The following is a 12,729-nucleotide window of genomic DNA, read 5'->3' as shown; positions in this document are numbered from 1 at the left end:
AAACCTCACCAGGGAGGCGTCCCCAAGGCATCCTAACCAGATGCCCGAGCCACCTCAACTGGCTCCTCTCGATGTGGAGGAGCAGCGGGTCTACTCTGAGCCCCTCCCAGATGACCGAGCTTCTCACCCTATCTCTAAGGGAGAGCTCAGCCACTCTTCGGAGAAAACTCATTTTGTCTGCTTGTATACGCGATCTCGTTCTTTCAGTCACTACCCAAAGCTCATGACCATAGGTGAGGGTAGGAACGTAGGTCGACCGGTAAATCGAGAGCTTCGTCTTCTGACTCAGCTCTCACTTCACCACGACAGACCAGTACAACACCCGCATCACTGCAGATGCAGCACCAATCCGCCTATCGATCTCACACTCCAGTTTTCCCTCACTCATGAACAAGACCCCGAGATACTTAAACTCCTTCACTTAGGGCAGGACCTCATCCCTGACCCGGAGAAGTCATTCTACCATTTTCCAAATCAAGACCATGGTCTCAGATTTAGAGGAGCTGATTCTCATCCCAGCTGCTTCACACTCGGCTGTAAACCGCTCCAGCGAAAGCTGAAGATCACGTTCTGATGAAGCTAACAGGACCACATCATCTGCAAAATGCAGAGACCTGATCATCAGGCCACCAAAACAGATGCCCTCCACACCTTGGCTGCACCTAGCAATCCTGTCCATAAAGGTTATGAACAGAATCGGTGACAAAGGGCAGCCTTGGCGGAGTCCAACTCTCACTGAGAATGAGCCCGACTTACTGCCGGCAATGCCGTCCAAGCTCTGACACCGGTCATACAGGGACCTAACAGCCCATCAGAGGGCCTGGTACCGCATACTCCTGGAGTACCCCCCACAGGGCCCCCCGAGGGACGCAGTCAAACGCCTTCTCCAAATCCACAAAACACATGTAGACTGGTTGGGAAAATTCCCACGCACCCTCCAGGATCCCCCTAAGGGTATAGAGCTGGTCCAGTGTTCCACAGCCAGGACGAAAACCACATTGCTCCTCCTGAATCTGAGGTTCAACAATCTGACGGACCCTTCTCTCCAGAACCCCTGAATTGACCTTACCAGGAAGGCTCAGGTGTGTGATCCCCCTGTATCTGGAACACACCCTGCGGTCCATCACCCCGGTCTGCCAGTCCAGTTGGACTTTCCCCGATGTCCACGCGATATTGCAGAGCTGTGTCAGCCAACACTGCCCCACAACATCCAGAGCCTCCGAGCAGATCTCATCCACCCCTGGAGCTTTGCCACAGAGGCGCTTTTTAACCACCTCAGTGACCTCAGCACCAGAGATTTGAGAGGCCAACTCAAAGTCCCCAGACTCTGCTTCCTCACTGGAAGGCGATGCGGTGGGATTGAGGAGGTCTTCGAAGTATCCTGCCCACCGATCCACAACGTCCTGAGTAGAAGTCAGCAGCACACCGTCCCCACTGTAAATAGTGTTGGTAGCGCACTGCTTCCCCCCCACTTTCGGGCCTGCCTGGTCTGACCGGCATCCTCCCCACCATCTGAGCCAACTCACCACCAGGTAGGGGTCAGTTGACAGCTCTGCCCCTCTCTTCACCCGAGTGTCCAAGACATGCGGCCGCAGGTCAGATGAAACAACAAAGTTGATCATTGAGCTGCAGCCTAAGGTATCCTGGTGCCAAGAGCATATATGGACACCTTTATGTCTGAACATGGTGTTCATTATGGACACTCCATGACTGGCACAGAAGTCCAATAACAAAACGCCACTTGAATTCAGATCAGGGGGGCCGTTCCTCCAAACCACATCTCTCCAGGTCTCACTGTCGTTGACCACATGAGCATTAAAGTCCCCCAGCAGATCGAGGGAGTCACCGGAAGGAGCACTCTCCAGCACCCCCTCCAAGGTCTCCAAAAAGGGTCAGAACCCGTCCCCCCACACGTAGGCAGAGGGAGGCTACCATCTCATTCACTGGGGTAAACCCCAACGTACAGGTGTTACACTTCTGAAATGATGGGCCAACTCATCTCCCGTGCAACATATTTATTTTTACAGAAAAACTGTAAAGACAGAAAAATATCTGATTAATCAGTTCATTCAGCACGCAGGCCGTACACTGCCTCTCCACCACTGACACTACTTCTTCTAGTGTAGCTGACATTACCTTATACAAGTAACTTATACAGTTCTATATTCATATGCACCAATTTTAATAACTGGTTAAATCACCAAAATACATTTTACTACACCCATGAATAACACAGTGAACTCTCATTAGGTTTATCTGGTTGTTTTTACTACTGTTTTAAGCTATTTATGAACCTGTCTTTGTAACTGTATTTATCAAACTAGATTTCTTTCAGATAAACATCTTTCCTTAGCGTATTTTTACAGCATTCACTTTTCAGGAACTAAGCATGCATCAATTGACATCTTCTCTTATTGTGCAAAACATACCTCTTGTGGCTTTAACCCAAAATACACCTGCCATGAACTTGCCAGTTTTCGGTACAGTCTAATACTTGAATCGGCACAGGCTAACAACTGGACCAACTTGGAAATTAGCTCTTTAGCCTAACATTCACCACACACAAGACACTCGTCATTAATTGCCACTGCTGTCTGTCACTATTATAACATCTGTTTATCTTAGCAACCCCCCAGCTTACCTGTAAAGACAGAAAAATATCTGATTAATCAGTTCTTTCAGCACGCAGGCCGTACACTGCCTCTCCACCACTGACACTACTTCTTCTAGTGTAGCGTCAGCTACCGATGTGTACAGGACTGAGCGCCCTCTGCTAGCGGAACGTATATAACAATAGAACTGACATTGTAGTGGCCTTACTAAAAGAAAGTGTCTTTGAGGCTAAAATAAAATGGGGGGCTACTATTTTCATGTCTCTGTCTTTCACATAGTGCCACACTCTTCCCCACAAAATTAAATGTCTCCTGACATTTCTGTCTGCATCATCTATTAAACCATAGCTTTAACATACTCCCACAGCCCATGGTCTCCAGAAGCCAATACAGTCAATCGCCTGAGCCGTAGTCACTGTACAGGTCCTCTGAACCAAAGTTGGCTGACCTAAAGTGTCATAGCTCAGTACAGTTGGTCGCTGTCTTTGTCTTTGAGGTCGTTGCCTCACAGAGTCAGTCTCACTACCAGTTGCAGCTCGAATGTCAGCCATACTATCACCCCGCAGTAGTCTGTCATTGTCAGAGCCCTTGATCTGCTCAGGCACAATCTCTTCACTTTGGGGTGGCAAATCCTCTTCGCTCTGTAGTGGTGAATCCTCTTCTTGACAATGGAGACTCAGATGAGGCTGGAAGGACTCTGCCAAAGGGTTAAGCAGAGTCTGTCTCTGTCGTCTCCCTGGAAACGGCCTGAGGTGCCACCGGAAGGTGCCACTGTCGTCATCATCTGATGTGTCGCCATTCCCTGGCTGTTGCTGTCTACGCAGAGGTCTGGACTTCTTCCTTGTCACCATCGAAGAGTCTTTCTGGGGCTGACCAGTCTGTGTTGATGGCTTCTCCAGTGGCAGGAAGTCACAGGGCAGTAGGAGATTCCTGTGCACCACTTTATCTCTGCCCTGGCCATTTTCAGGGCTGATCACATACACTGGACTGTCATCTGCTTTCCTGTCCCTCACTTTGTAGACTTGGTTCTCCCAAAAGGACTGGATCTTTGCGGGACCACCTCGAGGAGTGAGATTTCGGAGGAGTACTCTATCCCCAGGCTGAAGATCTCTCCCTTTAACTTTCTTGTCGTAGTACACTTTGCCTCGAGCAGCTTCCTTGGTAGCAGTTTGAGAAGCCACGGTGTACGCCTCCTGCATTCTCTTTTTCCAGCAGCTAACATAGTCATCATAGTCCACATGAGCTTCATCCCTTTTCAGGTCGAAGAGCAAATCGATGGGCAGGCGGGGGGAACTTCCGAAGATGAGGTAATAAGGGGCGTAGCCTGTTGCCTCATTCTTTGTACAGTTGTACGCGTGGACAACTTTAGCGAGCGACTCTTTCTAATCATCTTTCTCGTTGTCCTCCAGAGTCCGCAACATAGACAGCAGGGTGCGGTTGAGTCTTTCCACCTGTCCATTACCCTGTGGGTGGTAGGGTGTTGTGTGGGAGCCCTGGATACCAGAGAGTTCCTTCAATCTTGCCATGAGTTTGTTTTCAAACTCCTTGCCCATGTCGTGGTGTAGTCTGGTCGGGAAGCCGAATTTGAGTGCAAAGTCATTGAAGAGCTTGTCAGCGACTGTTTTAGCTGTTTTGTTCTTCGTTGCATATGCCTGAGCAAACCTCGTGAAGTGATCCATGACAACAAGTATATACTCGTAGCCCTGCTTACACTTTTCCAGGTGAAGGAAGTCTATGGACACCAGCTGGAATGGGTAGGTGGACTGGATCGGGGACAAGGGTGCACGGGTCTGCTTACTCGGTTTCTTCTTCTTAAGACACTCACATTCTTCTGTTACAAAGTGTTCAACCTCTTTCGCCATCTGCGGCCAGTAGAACCTGTCTCGAATCAGGTCGAGCGTCCTTTCCACCCCTAAGTGGCCCATGTCTTGATGGAGTTCTTTAAAAACCAGGGGACGATAGGCTTTCGGGACCAGTAGCTGCTCTCGGCATGAAGTTTGGCGACGCAGGACACCATTCTGGTCGACGTGAAGCTTCAACCACTGCTTGAGTAGTCCAGCTACTGCAGGATGCTCTGATTTCACCTCAGTTCTATTCGGTCTTCTACCCCGCGACTTATACCAGAGCACTCTTGTCAGGACTTCATCTGCTTCCTGGGCTCTGCGTATCTGGTCTGGTGTAAAAGACTGGGTAGTGTCAGAATCTTTGACTAATGTCAGCGCACTAACCTGGATAACTCCAACACCTTGGCAAGGGTCTCTCTCCTCCACCGTTGCCGACTCCATTGATGCGCTTATGGCTTCCTGTCCAACTTCAGCAGTACAGCTCTTCATATAGCTGTCCATGTCCAATGGCATTCGCGACAACCCATCAGCATCTGCGTTGGTCTTGCCTGGGCGGTAGCGGATGGTGAAGTTGTAGCTGGCTAGCTCCGCGGCCCATCTGTGACCTGTAGCATTAAGCTTTGCAGTAGTGAGCACATATGTTAGTGGGTTATTATCAATATACACCACAAACGATGGGGCATGGTACAGATAATCCCGGAAACGGTCACAAATTGCCCACTTCATAGCCAAAAACTCTAATTTGCCGGAGTGCAGGTGGTATTTTTTTTCTGCGGGACTCAGGGTGCGGGAGCCATACGCTATGACTCTCATCTTGCCTTGCTGTCGCTGGTACAAAACAGCACCTAGCCCAACCTGTGATGCATCACAATGTAACATGAAAGGCTCTGTGAACTCGGGGTACCTCAGAATGGGGGGTCTTGTAAGTGCATCTACCAGCTGGTTCAATGTCTCTTGGTGGGAGGTCGTCCACTGAATGGGCGCCCGTGATGGTAAGTGGCCTTTGCTTTTCTTCATCTCCTTTTTGGACTTGTCGGCTGAGACTGGAGCAGGATTTTCAGAAGATGGAGGGCTGAGCAGGCTGTAGAGTGGATGGGCTATACGGAAGAAGTTGGGGATGAAAGGCCTGTAATAAGAGAGGAAACCAAGCATTTGACGTACCTCTCCGAAAGTCGCCGGTGTCTTTTCCTTTAAGGCCATCACCGGGGCCAACTCTGCCGGGTCCATTGTGTAGCCTTCACCTGTTACCAGCTTGCCCAGAAACCTTACATTCTGCCTGAACAGTTCACATTTCTTTGGGGTCAGCTTAACACCATGCTCTATATACCGCTGGAGGACAAGGCGGATGTGTTCCAAGTGTTCATCAAAGCTGCTGCTGTGCACCAGGTTGTCATCCAGGTATGGGAGACAGATAGTGTCTCTGAGCCCTGCCATACAGTGCTCCATGCTCCTCTGGAACTCAGCGGGGGCGGAGCTCAGGCCAAAGGGGATGCGCACCCACTGATAGAGCCCCCAGGGTGTGACAAAGGCGGTTAAGGGACGGCTTTCTTCATCCAAGAAACCCTGGTGGTACGCCTTACCCTGGTCTAACACAGAAAACCAGGAGCTCCCGCCCAGAGCATCCAACATGTCTTGAATCCTTGGGATTGGATGGCGGTCTGGGACTGACTTGCGGTTGAGCTCCCTAAAGTCACAACAAAGGCGGAGGGTGCCATCTTTCTTGCGGACACACACCACAGGTGATGAGTAAGGGGACCTTGATGGTGTGATCCAGCCTTTGTTAAGCAGGTCTTGCAAATACTCTTTCACTTCGTTGTGAAGGGGTTTTGGGATGGACATGTATGTCTTTTTCACCGGATTTGTGTCATGGAGGCTTATATGCATCCTCAGGGATGGTATACGACCAACATCGTCACTGTCATATGCAAATGCCTCACATTCCTCTCGCAACATTTTCCTTGCAGCCGCTCGCTGATTTTCATCCAGATGCTGGAGATCCACTGGGGGGTCCCATGACTTTGGTCTCTGTTGGTTCTCTCGTGTCTGTGTTTTACTCGGGTTGGGGTACTGTAGCTCTGTACCACTTTTGTTCTCTTGTGCCAGCTCATTTACTTTAGTCTGGATGCCCGCTGCATACGCAGTCTTTACTGGTTCAAGGTATCCAATCACTTTACGGCTCTCCAGATAAATGGTGTGGTCTGTAGTGTTAGTCACAGGGATGGGCACATATGATACTTTTCTATCTGGGATTTTCACCAGTACATCGCTGAATATTACACCCTCTGGTGGTGGGTCAGCCCCATCAGGTAGAAAGAGCATGTCTTGGCCCCGAGCATGTGAGCTAACGTGTGCCCGCACATAAACTGTGGTGACTTGGTTTGCTGACAAAGGCACTCTTCTTACACCAGTCCTTACCTCACCTGTCTCTGGGTCTTCACTGCTGTTCTGCACAAGCTTGATGACATTATGGGCCATGCGTACAGTTATTTCAAATGCTTTACTCACATTGTGTGCTAGCTGTTTTCTTCCTCCTCTGGTTTTTATTTCTTCCTGGTTCACGATAGCTTCGATGACATTGTAGCCGATTATAGGATCACTGGCCACAGCCGAGTCACTGGATACCAATATTGGAACTTGCAGCTCACTGGTTGGCGATAAATCACTGCTGAGCCTGAAGCCAACTTCTATCCAGCCAATGTAGGGAATGGGTGTGTCATTTGCAGCAAACACTGTGAGCGTCTCATTGTCTAACAGCTCTGCAACGGGTCTGACGATCGTGTGGGGGAGGTGGTTTTGCCGCCAGTTTTCATTTTCTATGCTGGACTGTGCCCCTGAATCCCACAACACCTTAGCTGGGTGATTGTCCAGAAAACAGTTCACAGTACATCTGTTTCCCACTAGGCTTACTAACCGTGACTTTCGTTGAGGGGGTAGATATTGAACCTCAGTTACAGCTGATGGGACACTAGCTGCAGTTTCTTTGGAGGATGTTGGTGTGTGTGGCTGTTCATTACGGGACTGTGAGTGTTGGACTACTGTTGGTCCCACCTCAGTAGTCCCTCCCCGTTTCCCGACGACAGTCTCGGTGCTCGGCATCCACGGGAGTAGTGGCCCTCTCGCCCACATTTGAAACAGTGCAGGCAGTTCTCTCCGTTACCTTCTTCTTTGCATTTTTTACAGCCTTTTTCCCGTTGCGCTGGTGCCATGGTGCGTTGACTGGTTTCCATAGCAGCCATAAACATTTGTTTCATCTCTTTAAGTAGTTCTTCTATAATCTGCTGCATGTCTGACTTAATCTCTTTATTTTTCACTGTTGTCATGGCCACTGTAGCAGGGGATTCTCTGGGTTTGGAGGGGCTCTGAGCAGATGCCAGGGCTGTTTGGCATTCTGCTTGGAGCTCTTGGACCCTGGGAGTTCTGGCTGCAGAAGACCTTTTCCGTTTCTCAAATCTTTCAGTTTCTAGCTTTGAAGCTTCATTGACCTTCTCAATCAGTTCTTCATCTGCTATGGTTATGTTGTTTAGGGGGGACAGTAGCTGATACTTGATAGAGTCACTGAGCAGCCCGGTTTCAATGGAGCGGAGGAATTTGCACTGGATGGTGGCTCTGCTATACAGTTCATCCGTCTCCTCATTTGCCGCTTTCCATAACAACTTCTCTTTAAGTTCGATGGCACGAAATACAAAGTTTAAGGCAGTTTCTTTGGGCTCTTGGGAGACATTGAGGAGCTGATGATAAAGCTCATTGGGGCTGTCTACCCTATAGTGTCCCTTTAATATGGGGAGCAGTTTTCTAAGTGTTAACCCACGTTTTATCTCCAACATGTCTCTTAGGGGTGTTCCTGGACTAATGGCCCTAATTACTGCTTCCACTATTTCAGTGTCCGAGTGCCCTTTTTCACTCCCATTCTTGATCTGGCGAATCAGGCTGAGATAGGATAGCTTTTCCTTCTGCCCATGCTCTCCAATCTGCCCACAGATTTTAAACTCCCTCCTCAATGTCACCTCCTGCAGAGTTCGCATCGCCTCTGATTGGGCTCTGGGTGGGAGATCTGCAATCTGTGTTGGTATAGTACCTGTGGTGTCCTCAAAACCTTTCTTTTGCCCAGACTCTGAGTGACACTCTCCTTTGCTTAGTCCCTGGATGTACACAGCCATGTCTATATACAACTGTTTCATTTGATCCTCCTCCTCACTTTTCTCCACATCATCAAACATGTCCTCTGCCAACCTGATGAGTGTCCTCTTGGTCTTACTGTGAGACTCTGCGCTGTCCAGGCCAGAACATTTCAGTCGCCTGCAGACGTCCACAAGATGCTCTCTCTCCAACTGCCACAAGGCTGCACTCACTTCATCACGCAGAGGTTGCAGAGATTCCATTTCTTTTGATTGAAGGTTCGTCTCTTGGGAAAGAAGGTGGTTGGTGATCGTGTTGACTCACTGGCGCCACCTCCTGGCTGGCTCGCCAAAATATGTTACACTTCTGAAATGATGGGCCAACTCATCTCCCGTGCAACATATTTATTTTTACAGAAAAACTGTAAAGACAGAAAAATATCTGATTAATCAGTTCTTTCAGCACGCAGGCCGTACACTGCCTCTCCACCACTGACACTACTTCTTCTAGTGTAGCTGACATTACCTTATACAAGTAACTTATACAGTTCTATATTCATATGCACCAATTTTAATAACTGGTTAAATCACCAAAATACATTTTACTACACCCATGAATAACACAGTGAACTCTCATTAGGTTTATCTGGTTGTTTTTACTACTGTTTTAAGCTATTTATGAACCTGTCTTCGTAACTGTATTTATCAAACTAGATTTCTTTCAGATAAACATCTTTCCTTAGCGTATTTTTACAGCATTCACTTTTCAGGAACTAAGCATGCATCAATTGACATCTTCTCTTATTGTGCAAAACATACCTCTTGTGGCTTTAACCCAAAATACACCTGCCATGAACTTGCCAGTTTTCGGTACAGTCTAATACTTGAATCGGCACAGGCTAACAACTGGACCAACTTGGAAATTAGCTCTTTAGCCTAACATTCACCACACACAAGACACTCGTCATTAATTGCCACTGCTGTCTGTCACTATTATAACATCTGTTTATCTTAGCAACCCCCCAGCTTACCTGTAAAGACAGAAAAATATCTGATTAATCAGTTCTTTCAGCACGCAGGCCGTACACTGCCTCTCCACCACTGACACTACTTCTTCTAGTGTAGGGTCAGCTACCGATGTGTACAGGACTGAGCGCCCTCTGCTGGCGGAACGTATATAACAATAGAACTGATATTGTAGTGGCCTTACTAAAAGAAAGTGTCTTTGAGGCTAAAATAAAATGGGGGGCTACTATTTTCATGTCTCTGTCTTTCACATAGTGCCACACAGGCACCAAGATGGGGGGCAACTAGTATGCCCACCCCTGCTCGGCACCTCTCAGTGGGAACAACTCCAGAGTGGTAGAAAGTCCAACCCCTCTCAAGGAAACTGGTTCCAGAGCCAGAGCCATGCGTTGAGGTGAGTCCGATTATATCTAGTCGGAACCTCTCAACCTCACACACCAACTCAAGCTCCTTCCCCACTAGAGAGGTGACATTCCATGTGCCAAGAGCCAGCTTCTGTAGCCGAGGATCAGACCGCCAAGGTCCCCGCCCTCAACTACCACCCGTCACATACTGCACCTGACCCCTCTGGCCCCTCCCACGAGTGGTGAGCCCATGGGAAGGGGGACCCACGTTTCCTCTTCGGGCTGTGCCTGGCCGGGCTCCATGGGTGAAAGCCCGGCCACCAGGCGCTTGCCAACGTGCCCTACCTCCAGGCCTGGCTCCAGGCGAGGGAACATGGTTTCCATTTATATAATTCATTATAAGAGGTCTTCGGGCTGCTCTTTGTCTGATCCCTCACCTAGGACCCGTTTGCCATGGGTGACCCTACCAGAGGCATAAAGCCTCAGACAACTTAACTTCTAGGATCACTGAAACATTCAAACCCCTCCACCACGTAAGGTGGCAGCCCAGGGAGAGGGGGATCATGTGTTGTGTCAGGTACGATCGGCTGAGCTGGAGTGTGGCTTGGTGACCCAGGCGCGGAAAGACTGGTATTTGGTCGTGACTGATTACAGCGTGGGAAGTTCTCTTCCCGGATGGTCTTTAGAGATGGCAGATTAGGCTTAGGCGTTTTGAGAATAGGTTGGCGTCTATCGTGAGATGATGACTGAGTGCCGGCTCAGCTGTTACAGGTCCTTAAATAGGCTCAGCGGGATGACGTCACCGGGAAGTGTCGGTGACAGGGATGCTGGGAACTGGAGTGTAGTGCCAGCCAGGCCCGCAGAGGAGGTTAAGAGGAGGAGTTCATGACATGTTGGTGTTGAAAACAAAAGTTTCCTTTAACATCAATGACATTTGTTTTCTTGAGCTTCCTGTGATATTTTAATACTCTTTAAAACCTACTGAGATTTTGGATGTTTGGGAGATTCTGGAGTGATTTATTGCACACATTCATTGTTCCAAGTAGGTCGTAAAAATTCTGAACCCTGTCTGTGAACAAAAGCTTAAGAAAATCGTATCTGTAAAGTCACGGTCTCCTCCACAAATCACAGATTTCAGATGTGGCATAAATGATTCTCCCATTAGGTTCAGTGTGTCTACTGTTTCAGGGTCAGGGAAAAGTTTAGACTGTCAAATGATGGGAAATGTTGCTTAAAAGGGTGTGGATGACAGCATGTAAAACACCAGTACTTTGAATAAACTTTTAACATATTGATGATGTTCATGTTTCTCATTAACTGTCTCCTTTAAAGCATAGTTCATTAATATCTATCCTTTAGAGACATTTTTATAGAAACCATCACTTTACAGTAACTATGGGACAAAATAGTGTTGGATGTCATTATGAAAAACAACAGTATCTTCGTTAAAGGAATAAGATCTGAGCTATTAGCGCTGACCACATATTTTCACCTTGGTTTGTCAAGAATGTAAATTAAACGTTTGGTTTTTACAAGATTAATGTGTCTCTACAAGGCCTCCTCCTGCAGATTAGAGTCACAATGACCACAAGACTGGCATACAGCAACATGTCTGCACCTTTTTATACCACATCATACCTCTAAAGTAGAAGTAGGCCAAGAACAGACAATTTTCAAATAATCAATATTAGCTGTACCAGTTTTTGCTAGCAGGGATTGAACTGCCAAAAATTAACCTTGCTCCCTGCTCCACAATCAGGTAAATCCTTTACAACTTTGCTCTTGGTTTACCAATTGATCTACGTTCTAGCTCTCACCTGATCATGAGCTTTGAGTAACAACTGAAAGAACTAGATCTCAAATACAAGCAACCAAAACTGGTTTCCCTTCACTGAGATGCTAAGCTAGTCAGGTTGAGGAGCTTAGACATCCAAGAGGGAACTCAGAGTAGAATCATTGTTCTTCCATGTTGAAAGATGCCAGCAGAGGTGGTTTGGGCATCTGGTCACGGTTCCTCCAGAACACTTGTTGAAGAAGGTGTTTCAGGTGTGTCCCACCAACATGAGGCCCCAAGGGTGGTGTTTTAGGTGTGTTCTACCAATAGGAGGCCCAAAAGAAGGTGTTTCAGGTGTCCCCCACCAACAAGAGGCCCCAAAGGAGGTGTTTCAGATGTGTCCCACCAACATAAGTCCCCAACGGAGGTGTTTCAGGTGTGCTCCTCTAATATGAGGCCCCAAAAGAGGTGTTTCAGGTGTGTCCTACCAATATGAGGCCCCAAAGGAGGCATTTCAGCAATGTTCCACCAACAGGAGGCCATACATTAGGCATTTCAGATGTGTTCCACCAACAGCAGGTCCCAAGGGAAGTGTGCCAGATGTGTTCCATCAACAGGAGGTCCCAAGGGAAGTGTGCCAGATGTGTTCCACCAACAGGAGGTCCCAAGTGAGGTGTTTCAGGAGCTGGTGTAGGGTTTGGACTTCCTTGACTAGGAAACCAATCTATAAACTATTACCAATAAAATCCAATATTTCTAAGACTGAACGACTTTTTTACAATCCTGATCCCCTGTTGGGAAGACGAATATGTTGGTTTTTAAAACAAAAGTTTCATTTATCATCAATGACATTTATTTCTTCAGCTCCCTGTGATATTTTAATACTCTTTAAAACCTACTGTATCCTACCAATAGGAGGCCCCAAGAGAAGTGTTAAAAGTGTGTCCCACCACAGGAGCTGGTAAAGGGTTTGGACCTTCTTGACTAGGAAACCAAACATTTTATTTTACTTTT

The sequence above is a fragment of the Nothobranchius furzeri genome, chromosome 15 (genome assembly GCF_043380555.1).
Source record: "Nothobranchius furzeri strain GRZ-AD chromosome 15, NfurGRZ-RIMD1, whole genome shotgun sequence".
NCBI classification, from domain to species: Eukaryota; Metazoa; Chordata; class Actinopteri; order Cyprinodontiformes; family Nothobranchiidae; genus Nothobranchius; species Nothobranchius furzeri.
This window is presented reverse-complemented; position numbering follows the sequence as displayed.